Genomic DNA, 12892 nt, shown 5'->3' with positions numbered 1-12892 from the left:
CCTAAGGAATTGCATAATAATTATATAGAAATACGTTTCTAGGCTTTACATCTTTTTTTTTTTTTTGTGACCTCAAGTATTTCTCTTTTTGAATTTTATGGAGGTACTAGAGATTGAACCCTGGGGTACTTAACCACTGAGCAACATATCCAAAACTTTTTTTTTTTTTTTTAATTGTTTAGTCAGGTTCTCACTTAGTTGTTCTTGATCAGTTGCTGAGGCTGGCTTTGAACTTGTGATTCTCCTGCATCAATCTACCAAATCATTGGTTTTGCATAGGCATGTACCACCCTGCCCAGCTCTTTGTGAATTTTTAGTCTTTGATGAAAACCTGCTTTGAGTCTTTTCATGCCCCCCCGCCACCAATTGGAGATAATTGGACTTCCTAGGTTTTGATTTTGGGTTTATACCTCATGTTTATTTAAAAAAAAAAAAACCCTTTTTTTTGACATGATTTCATGAACTTGGGGCTTACCTCAAACTTATGAAGCTCCTGGCTCAGTCTCCCAACTTGCTGGGATTATAGCTGTGCACATTAACCCTTGATCTTAAAGTATAAAATTCTTTAAATATAAAATTTTATATTTTTGAAATATAAAATTTCTGCTTGTATCAATAATTTTTCTCTGATTTTTGTTCAATTTTCTGTATTCTGGTTTAGCTCACTAAACTTATTTTAAATTTTTATTTTCTATACTTCAGGTAATTCATAACTCTCAGTTTTCTAATGTTTAATTCCTGCTGCTTTAGTTTGTTACATTGGTTAAGCCTTGTTTTCATTTATGTGTGTGTGTGTGGTGTATTATTTTTAATTGGTTTGTCCATTTGAAAATCAGCCAATGATGGATTTTATAGTCATTTTGGTAAATAGTTTGAATGTTATTAAAAAATAGACAAGAGTGATGCATACTGTCAATCCCAGCTAATTTAGAAGCCATACAAGTGTTTCAAGTTTGGGACAAGTTACAACAATTTAGTGACTAACAAGTTTAAAAGGGCTTGTTTCATAACTTAGTGGTACAGTATCCTTGGGCTTAATCTCAAGAACCATATATACTCACCCGGTGCTTTGGTTGCCCGGCAAGGGGAACGAAATGCTGCCATTCGCATAGGATACCAACATGGCAGAGATCTGATGTCTGCAGAAAGCGGCGGAGGAGGGAACTTCATCAATACCAGTGGTGACATAAGCAGTTGGTCTCCTGGTAGGGGGGGTGAGGCACAGTCACCCGAGTCTCCTCAATTTGTCGTCGAGCCAGAGGGAAGGAGCCGGGCCGCCGCCAGCGCCCGGAGCAGGCCCAGCGGCTCGCCAGCGTGGTGACCGCGTGACCCCAATTGGAGAGGGGGCGGAGCGGAGCCGCCACCCGCAACCGCAAGGTGGGCAGACCTGCGACCCAGTGGTACATGGGCGTGGTAGGAGGGGCAGGGCAGAGCCGCGGTTCGCGCTGTGACGAATGAGCGTGCAAGGTAAACAGACCTGTGACAGCCTGGCGGGTCAGGCCCAGTGGCCTGCCAGTGTGGTACACACGTCACCCCAACTGGAGTAGGGGCAGAGCAGATCCTTCTCCCACGCCCGGATCAGGCCCTGCCGGTGTGGTGGTCACGTGACCCCAATCGGGGGCGGAGCAGAACCGCCACCCGTGCCCGCAGGGTGAGCAGACCAGTGATCAACCTGTAGATCAGGCCCAGGGGTCCGCAGGCGTGGTAGGAGGGGCAGGGCAGATCCGCCGCCCGCGCCTCCAAGGTAGGCAGACCTACAACAGACCTGCGGATCAGGCCCAGGAGCCTGCCGGCATGGTACAAACACCACCCTAATTGGAGTAGTGGCAGAGCAGAGTCGCCGCCCGTGCCAGGAACAGGCCCAGTGTCCTGCAGGCGGGGTAGTCACGACACCCCAATTGGAGTAGGGGCAGAGCAGAGCCTCCACCCGTGCCCGAAAGGTGGGCAGATCTGCGACCGACCAGCGGGACAGGCCCAGTGGCCTGCCGGTACGACAGACACGTCACCCCATTTGCAGTAGGGGCAGAGTAGAGCCGCCGCCCGCGCCTGCAGGGTAGGCAAACCTGCAACCAACCGGCGGATCAGACCCAGTGGCCTGCCGGCGTGGTACACTCGTCACCCCAATTGGAGTAGGGGCAGAACAGAGCCGCCGCCAGCTCCCAGAACAGGCCCAGTGACCTGCCCGCGTGGTAGCCACGACACCCCAATTGGAATAAGGAGAGAGCAGAGCCGCCGCCTGCACCTGCAGGAAAGATACGCAAGCAGTATGAAAAGACAAGGAAAGAAAGGACCACAAGCAATGCAGGTCAACGCAACTTTAGAAGAGGTAACAGCTGCAGCAGATGGAATGTCAGATAAAGAATTCAGGATATACATGCTTCAGATGATCTGGAGTATCAAGGAAGACATTAAACAGCAAAATCAGACAATGAAAGATCACTTCGACAACGAATTACGCAAACAAATCCAGGAAGCAAAGGATCAACTATACAGGGAGATAGAGGTTATAAAAAACAAACAAACAGAAATCCTAGAAATGCAGGAAGCAATAAACCAACTTAAAAACTCAATGGAGAATACTACCAGCAGAGTAGAACACTTAGAAGATAGAACATCAGACAATGAAGACAAAGTATTTCAACTGGAAAAGAACATAGACAGCTCAGCAAGACTGTTAAGAAACCATGAGCAGAACATCCAAGAAATATGGGATAACATTAAGAGACCAAATTTAAGAGTCATTGGGATACAGGAAGGTACAGAGCTCCAAACCAAAGGAATGAGAAGTCTATTCAATGAAATAATACAAGAAAACTTCCCAGACTTGAAGAATGAGACAGAATCCCAAATCCTAGAAGCCTACAGGACGCCGAATGTGCAAAATCATAAGAGATCCACACCTAGACACATTATAATGAAGATGCCCAACATACAGAATAAGGAGAGAATTTTAAAAGCTACAAGAGAAAGGAAGCAGATTACATTTAGGGGTAAGCCAATCAGGATAACAGCTGATCTGTCAACACAGACTCTGAAAGCTAGACGATCCTGGAATAACATATTTCAAACACTGAAAGAAAATGGGTTCCAACCAAGAATTGTGTATCCAGCGAAATTAAGCTTCAGGATGGAGGATGAAATTAAAACCTTCCACGATAAACAAAAGTTTAAAGAATTCGCAGCTAGAAAACCATCTCTTCAAAACATCCTCGCCAAAGCATTACAGGAAGAGGAAATGGAAAATAACAATGAAAACCAACAGTGGGAGGTAGGACAGTAAAGGGGGGGGGGGATAATCAAAGAGGAAAACAAAACATGTTTAGTAACAGAAATAAACAAATATGGCTGGAAGAACAACCCATATCTCAATAATAACCCTAAATGTTAATGGCTTAAACTCACCAATTAAGAGACACAGGCTAGTAGAATGGATCACAAAACAAGACCCAACAATATGCTGCCTACAGGAGACGCATTTGATAGGAAAGGACATACATAGGCTGAAGGTGAAAGGTTGGGAAAAATCATATCACTCATATGGACTTCGGAAACAAGCAGGAGTGTCCATACTCATATCAAATAAAATAGATTTCAAGCCAAAGTTAATCAAAAGGGATAAAGAGGGACACTACATACTGCTTAAGGGAACCATACACCAACAAGACATAACAATCATAAATATTTATGCCCCAAACAATGGTGCAGCTACATTCGTCAAACAAACTCTTCTCAAGTTCAAGAGTCTAATAGACCACCATACCATAATCATGGGAGACTTCAACACACCTCTCTCGCCACTGGACAGATCTTCCAAACAAAAGTTGAATAAGGAAACTATAGAACTCAATAACACTATTAATAACCTAGACCTAATTGACATATATAGAATATACCACCCAACATCAAGCAGTTACACTTTTTTCTCAGCAGCACATGGATCCTTCTCAAAAATAGATCATATATTATGTCACAGGGCAACTCTTAGACAATATAAAGGAGTAGAGATAATACCATGCATCTTATCTGATCATAATGGAATGAAACTGAAAATCAATGATAAAAGAAGGAAGGAAAAAGCATACATCACTTGGAGAATGAACAATAGGTTACTGAATGATCAATGGGTTATAGAAGACATCAAGAAGGAAATCAAAAAATTCTTAGAGATAAATGAAAACACAGACACAACATATCGGAATCTATGGGACACATTGAAAGCAGTTCTAAGAGGAAAATTCATTGCTTGGAGTTCATTCCTTAAAAAAAGAAAAAACCAACAAATAAATGATCTCATACTTCATCTCAAAATCCTTGAAAATGAAGAGCAAAACAACAGCAAAAGAAGTAGAAGGCAAGAAATAATTAAAATCAGAGCTGAAATTAATGAAATCGAAACAAAAGAAACAATTGAAAAAATTGACAAAACTAAAAGTTGGTTCTTTGAAAAAATAAACAAAATCGACAGACCCTTAGCGATGCTAGCGAAGAGAAGAAGAGAGAGAACTCAAATTACTAGCATACGGGATGAAAAAGGCAATATCACAACAGACACTTCAGAAATACAGAAGATAATCAAAAACTATTTTGAATCCTTATACTCCAATAAATTAGAAGATAGTGAAGGCATAGATAAATTTCTTAAGTCATATGATCTGCCCAGATTGAGTCAGGAGGATATAGAAAACCTAAACAGACCAATATCAATTGAGGAAATAGAAGAAACCATAAAAAGACTACCAACAAAGAAAAGCCCGGGTCCAGATGGGTATACAGCAGAATTTTACAAAACCTTTAAAGAAGAACTAATACCAATACTTTTCAAGCTACTTCAGGAAATAGAAAAGGAGGGAGAACTTCCAAATTCATTCTATGAGGCCAACATCACCCTGATACCTAAACCAGACAAAGACACTTCAAAGAAAGAAAACTACAGACCAATATCTCTAATGAACCTAGATGCAAAAATCCTCAATAAAATTCTGGCAAATCGGATACAAAAACATATCAAAAAAATTGTACACCATGATCAAGTAGGATTCATCCCTGGGATGCAAGGCTGGTTCAATATACGGAAATCAATAAATGTTATTCACCACATCAATAGACTTAAAAATAAGAACCATATGATCATCTCGATAGATGCGGAAAAAGCATTTGACAAAGTACAGCATCCCTTTATGTTCAAAACTCTAGAAAAACTAGGGATAACAGGAACATACCTCAATATTGTAAAAGCAATCTATGCTAAGCCTCAGGCTAGCATCATTCTGAATGGAGAAAAACTGAAGGCATTCCCTCTAAAATCTGGAACTAGACAGGGATGCCCTCTCTCTCCACTTCTGTTCAACATAGTTCTCGAAACACTGGCCAGAGCAATTAGACAGACGAAAGAAATTAAAGGCATAAAAATAGGAAAAGAAGAACTTAAATTATCACTATTTGCAGATGATATGATTCTATACCTAGCAGACCCAAAAGGCTCTACAAAGAAACTATTAGAGCTAATAAATGAATTCAGCAAAGTGGCAGGATATAAAATCAACACACATAAATCAAAGGCATTCCTGTATATCAGCGACAAATCCTCTGAATTGGAAATGAGGACAACCACTCCATTCAAAATATCTTCAAAAAAAATAAAATACTTGGGAATCAACCTAACAAAAGAGGTGAAAGACTTATACAATGAAAACTACAGAACCCTAAAGAAAGAAATAGAAGAAGATCTTAGAAGATGGAAAAATATACCCTGTTCATGGATAGGCAGAACTAACATCATCAAAATGGCGATATTACCAAAAGTTCTCTATAGGTTTAATGCAATGCCAATCAAAATCCCAACGGCATTTCTTGTAGAAATAGAGAAAGCAATCATGAAATTCATATGGAAAAATAAAAGACCCAGAATAGCAAAAACAATGCTAAGCAGGAAGTGTGAATCAGGCGGTATAGCGATACCAGACTTCAAACTATACTACAGAGCAATAGTAACAAAAACAGCATGGTACTGGTACCAAAACAGGCGGGTGGACCAATGGTACAGAATAGAGGACACAGAAACCAATCCACAAAACTACAACTATCTTATATTTGATAAAGGGGCTAAAAGCATGCAATGGAGGAAGGATAGCATCTTCAACAAATGGTGCTGGGAAAACTGGAAATCCATATGCAACAAAATGAAACTGAATCCCTTTCTCTCGCCATGCACAAAAGTGAATTCAAAATGGATCAAGGAGCTTGATATCAAATCAGAGACGCGCTGTCTGATAGAAGAAAAAGTTGGCTACGATCTACAGTCGGTGGGGTCGGGCTCCAAATTCCTCAATAGGACACCCATAGCACAAAAGTTAATAACTAGAATCAACAAATGGGACTTACTCAAACTAAAAAGTTTTTTCTCAGCAAAAGAAACAATAAGAGAGGTAAATAGGGAGCCTACACCCTGGGAACAAATCTTTACTCCTCACACTTCAGATAGAGCCCTAATATCCAGAGTATACAAAGAACTCAAAAAATTAGACAATAAGAAAACAAACAACCCAATCAACAAATGGGCCAAGGACCTGAACAGACACTTCTCAGAGGAGGACATACAGTCAATCAACAAGTACATGAAAAAATGCTCAACATCTCTAGCTGTCAGAGAAATGCAAATCAAAACCACCCTAAGATACCATCTCACTCCAGTAAGATTGGCAGCCATTAGGAAGTCAAACAACAACAAGTGCTGGCGAGGATGTGGGGAAAAGGGTACACTTGTACATTGCTGGTGGGACTGCAGATTGGTGCAGCCAATTTGGAAAGCAGTATGGAGATTTCTTGGAAAGCTGGGAATGGAGCCACCATTTGACCCAGCTATTCCCCTTCTTGGTCTATTCCCTAAAGACCTAAAAAGAGCATGCTACAGGGACACTGCTACATCGATGTTCATAGCAGCACAGTTCACAATAGCAAGACTGTGGAACCAACCTAGATGCCCTTCAATAGACGAATGGATAAAAAAAATGTGGCATTTATACACAATGGAGTATTACTCTGCATTAAAAAATGACAAAATCATAGAATTTACAGGGAAATGGATGGCATTAGAGCAGATTATGCTAAGTGAAGCTAGCCAATCCCTAAAAAACAAATGCCAAATGTCTTCTTTGATATAAGGAGAGTAACTAAGAACAGTGTAGGGACGAAGAACAGGAGAAGAAGATTAACATTTAACAGGGATGAGAGGTGGGAGGGAAAGGGAGAGAGAAGGGAAATTGCATGGTAATGGAAGGAGACCCTCAGGGTTATACAGTGGAGGAGGTAGAGAGAGAGGAGGGGAGGGGAGGGGAGAGGTGGGGAGGGGGGAGGGTGGAGGATGGGAAAGGCAGTGGAGCACAACAGACACTAGTATGGCAATTTGTAAATCAATGGATGAGTAACTGATGTGATTCTGCAATCTGTGTATGGGGTGAAGGTGGGAGTTCATAACCCACTTGAATCAAAGTGTGGAATATGATATGTCAAGAAATTTGTAATGTTTTGAACAACCCACAATAAAAAATTTAAAAAAAAAAAAAAAAAAAAAAAACAAAGTACATGCATGAAGACTCGAATTGGGTGTCAACACACTTTATATACAAACAGAGATATGAAAAATTGTGCTGTATATGTGTAATAAGAATTGTAAGGCAAAAAAACAACAACAAAGTACATGTATAAAGGCATGAATTGGTGTGGACATACTTTATATACAAAGATATGAAAAATTATACTCTATATGTGTAATAAGAATTGTAATGCATTCTGCTGTCGTATATTTAAAAAAATAAAATCAATAAAACTAAAAACATATTTTTTAGTTGTCAAAAAAAAAAAAAAAAAAGAACCATATATAATAAAAGTAGACGTTTATGTGAACTCGAAATGCAAATCTTAATTATGTGTCCACAGGAGATTTAATCAACATGTTCAAGCGATATCTCCACTGTTTATTGCAAGCATCATTTACAATAGTAAAGTTATGGACTCACCCTATGTGCCCATTGATGATTGAATGAGAAAAATATGGAATTGTTCTTATTAGTTGTAAAAAAAATCTTGTCATTTATTGTGAAATAAAGCAGATCAAAAAAATTCAGTTGCAGGAGCATCTGAGTTTGGAACCAACTCAGATAAGTAAATTGATGTTCCCAGGCACTGTGTTTGGTGTAGTGTTGTTCTACATCTGCAGTATTTTATTTTAAGGGGCATAAGAAGGTTGAGAGTTCTGTTGGACCACATGAGTGTAGTGAATGTATTGTGCTGTATTCCTGATAAATGCTAATAGAATGAACAAGTGTTTTCTAAGCACAAAATGATTATTATAAGAAATAATACAGGTTTTCATTCACTGGAGATATATATATATATATATATATATATATATATATATATATATATATATACACATATATATATATATATATATACTCAAAAATACCATGATATAACTAGTAATACATAAAGTTTAATTTGTCAATGAAATAATTCAGTAAATAACAAAAATTTAAAAAATCCAAAGCAAGTCATTTACCTTGATCGTCATGTGTTGGGTGTCATCTGTGTAATACAGATATAGGCTATGCCATGTTTTTAATTGTCTCTCAAACTTGTTTTTCTTGTGAATCTTCTCAAGACATGTATTTTTCCAATTAAAAATTTTGTCCATATATAGTTTTAAAGAGTCCATAGACCTCTGTTGAATATATTTTATTGTCATCTAAATATCTATTTTCTCCAGGACCCTTGTCGTGAAAGATAGAAACCAGTTTTTAGAGAGTCCCCAAGAAAGTCACATATGTTTGCATTTATTTTACATTTCCCTTTTTTCACTGAGAGAAGAGAGTAGGTAGATTTTTTCCCTAATTGTACAGTGCTATATTACAAAGAAGGAAAGACTATGTTTGACAAGTAACACAGTATCCCTCCCTAGGGAGGGAAATTATATTACACTCCTTAGTAATGGACTCATCTTGTTTACCATTTTTGGGAAGCCATCCATGGACGGTGCTAGAACTAAAACATTGTTGAAGCCATTAGGCAGTGAAGTCTGGGGGTGGGGTGTGGTATGGTGTAAAATTTTTCTTGTTTCAACAGGGCCTTAGAGCCACCAAAACAGTGGGGAAAATTTATTGGGATTCAAATTATACCCTATTTTTGGGCAGTTAGATCCACGTAATCCAAACCAAAATATAAGAATTCATATTTCTTTTCTTTTTAAAACATTAAAAGGGTTAAAATCCACTTGCTTCATGCATGGCCTAAGCTCACCTTTTGTTCAAAGCTTGGTAGAATCAGTGTGTACTGAGGCCCTGTCCTGTACTTATTGGGTTACCCTGGTGAAAGCTTGCCTTTCAGGATGTGGATATTTGTTGTGGAAATCTAATTGGATGGAATTTTGTTCTGAGCAGGCAGAGATAAACAGAATGCATGGAGTATATATCACTTTAGAACTGTTGACTGGGCAGGATCATTTGTGATTTGGAGCAACAATTAAATTATGATTTATAAACTAATACTCAGATAAGTGTGTGTGCAAGAAGGGAACGAAGGTAATTACCTACTAAGACAGGGGGAAAAAATTGGATTTTAGCCAGATCTGGCTATCTCACTCTCCTCAAAGTCCTTGACTGCATTACATGGTTTTGTGATTTTCAATTACTCATTAAGGTAGAACATGAGTCTTACATTTGGTTGGATCAGAGCCTTCTATTATTGTAACCTCCTTTTCTATCCAATAGCATAGTTGGCTCTGGCAATCTTCCAATATTTTGAAAACAGCTTTTGCTTATTTTCCTAGTCAAGTAGGAAGTCATCATTCTCATGATAATGTTGTTCAGTTTGGTCTTGTAACTTCTTTTATTTTTTGAAGAAATTGTATGTGCTCATCCAGTAGCCACAGCAATGGCAGTTTTTACTGATTGCTCAAGTTCAGGAAAAGCAGATTTCTGTAGCCGTGCTCATACTGAGATAATACAGACAACATAAACTACTCAACAGTGAGCAGAACTTCAAACCCTCATATGCTTTACTTCATTTTACTAATGAGCCAGTTAGTGTTTTATAGTGATAGTGTATATATTGTGGGAGTTCCTAAACATTTTGAAACAGCTACTGTTGTAGATATACCACCAAAAGCATCATTTCATTTGTTCCATACTTTACAAATGACAATTCAAATGCATCAAAAATCTTCATTTCATTGGCCATATCAGAGCATATTCTATAGAAGCTTCCAGATCCTTTGGCATCAGTTAATGATAATATTGAAAAACTTATTGCTGTTTGTCATCAAATATCTTTATTTGATTTTGTAGAAGCCTCACACATTTTTCATCATCAGAATTCTTCTACTTGCTTATCAAATTGTTTGCCAGTATTAATAATGTGTTATACATATTCCGTCTTCACCAACAGGGGATAATCCCCGTGGTTTATTGCCAAATCAGCTATGTCAAATGTATGTAACTCACATGCTTCATTTTGGCAAAAATTATTATGTTCATATTATTGTGAATACTTGTTCTTAATTTATCTTTGCCTCTGCCTGTGAAAAATAGGCTATTCAACATATTATTTCTCATTGCCTATGGGCTTTTGCAGCATTACACTGTCATTCACAGATTAAAACTGATAATGCTTTAGCTTGAACTAGTTCTTCTTTCAAGTTTTGTCACCAATTTCATGTTAATTATAAAACAGGCATTCCTCATAATCCTCAAGATCAAGCCATTGTAGAGTGGGCTCACTTATTTATTAAGCTACAATTACACAAAAAAGGGGGGGATAAGACCCCACTAAATAACCTTAATCATGATTTTTTTGGTTCTAAATTTTTAAAATTGTGATTCTGAAGGCCATAGTGCTGCTGAGACAAGTCTTCCACTGTAACAGGTCTGTTGGTCCTAGTTTGGTGGAAAGATTTACAAACAGGATAGTGCAAAGGACCAGATTCAGTGATAATAGGGGGTGGAGATCATGCTTGTGTTTTCCCAGAAGGTTCATTTTGTCCTATTTGGGTACTGAAACATGCCATCAAACATGGACCTAGAGCCAACATTCAAATGACTAAAATTTAAACCAGAGATGTCAATCCTCACCCCAGCAGGAATAGTAAGGTAATATGGAGGAAAAGGATGAGCATGGATGGCCCTGCCATGCAAACACTCAAACTGCCAGTGTGTAAGCAACTGAAGAATCTTATCCAAAAGACTGAGCAGATGGTTCAACAAAAAGGAGATATTAAATCTCCAACCACAATGTTTGTGGTCATGATAACTCTATTGAACTGTCGCGGGATGTGGGGTCCATGTAGAAACTCATTGGACCTATTTTCCATATCCACCTGTAGTACACATGGTGGTGTGGACTGGAGAATCCATCCCAATATTTACTAATGATCCTGATATGATGGGATGTTTTACAGATATTCACATTACACCCCTCCATGTAACTGGATTTCATTATATTGGCTACAATGAGCAGTTACCTTTATGCGGGTTCCATGATAAACATGCTGGCTGTTTAAAACTATCTTTTGAGGGAAAGAATATATGGGGGACCTAGACCAGCCAATCATGCTGGCCCATGGGACTTCAGATTATATGTCAGGACAGTTATTAAAATAGTACGTTCTCATAACAAGCCAGTCATTTCCATGGAACATTTACCAATACCTTACTGCTCCAATTGTTCTGCAATAGAATTTTGTACCTTTCCTAAATGAATGAAATGTGCAAATGTCATGCCAGTACAACATAAAGTTTCTAGAAATAGTGATTATATTTTTGGATTGGTCTCCAAGAATTGGCAAAGGACATCCCTGTAAGGATGCCATGACTTCTGGCAGTTTTATTGGTAATGTTCTAACTTCCAGTGGAGTTGTATTTTTAAAGATCTCTGGTGTTTAATTGCAGCCTGAGATTTTCTACATTATATAAATGGCCCTCTGCCTGACTTTGTAGGCTAGAATTGCAAATAGGTTTTCTGCTATGGCCTGTGAGACTGCATTCAATCTCCTTTTGCTTTAAACCTTGAAATATGTTTCAACATATTATGCATCGTGTATTATTGGAATGATATGTTTGCTACTAGTTCTTTTTTGTATCATGATAATAGGTTGTTGGGCCCTCAGAACAAGGATCCAGGATCCTTAAATAACTGCCCATCATTTGCATTTAAAAAATAAATAAGGGGGATACGCAGAAAATCACCTGTGAGCTGTGTGGGAACTAAAACAACATTGAAGCCATTAGGTAGGAAAGTCTTGTGTCTGGAAATCCCAGCAGAAATCCTGCTGTTTTGAGAATGTGTGGCTTATGTGGCTTCCTACATAGCTCCATTACAGTTCAGAACAGCATCAGTGATGGGCATGACCCATTAAGAGCGAAACAAACTGCCTACCCTCACCCATATCCTATTATTGTGTGAAGAAGAAAGTACAGAGACAAGAATCCTCCCACACTGAAATCTTAATACCTGTGAATTCCCTTTGATCGATACTGCTATAAATACAGCAAGTCCTGGCTCTATCTTTGTTGGGTGCCACCCCCTTATGATTGGCTTAACCCATCATTGCACCAACTTTGTAAAACATTTCTTCTCTTTTGTGTATATATCATGGTTTTACTTTCATATGTTTTATTTCTCAGCCCACCCATCCCTCCAACAGAAACACCCATGTGGGATGTGAGCAAGAACATGTACTCTAATATGGTTTTGGTAGTTCTCACAATGTAATTTTGTCTGTACACTTTTACTTAGTTTATGTATTTCTAGAGTAATGGTGGCATTGTATTTATTAAACTGTTCTCCTGCTGATGTCCCGACAGTGCTATAATTTCATATGGTACATTTGCAAAATATATTC

At 38.5% G+C, this 12892-nt stretch overlaps 1 protein-coding gene and 1 long non-coding RNA gene across 2 annotated transcripts in view; one reads left to right on the top strand and one right to left on the bottom strand.

Moving 5' to 3' along the window:
* The window catches only part of LOC139703269 (uncharacterized), a 132503-nt gene that overhangs the window by 35762 nt on the left and 83849 nt on the right, over window positions 1-12892 (bottom strand). The window lies entirely within an intron of this gene.
* Window positions 1-12892, top strand: part of LOC114083921 (zinc finger protein 721-like) — a 114169-nt gene that overhangs the window by 93367 nt on the left and 7910 nt on the right. The gene's annotated exons all lie outside the window — the stretch shown is intronic.

The sequence above is a fragment of the Marmota flaviventris genome, chromosome X (genome assembly GCF_047511675.1).
Source record: "Marmota flaviventris isolate mMarFla1 chromosome X, mMarFla1.hap1, whole genome shotgun sequence".
NCBI classification, from domain to species: Eukaryota; Metazoa; Chordata; class Mammalia; order Rodentia; family Sciuridae; genus Marmota; species Marmota flaviventris.
This window is presented reverse-complemented; position numbering and strand designations above follow the sequence as displayed.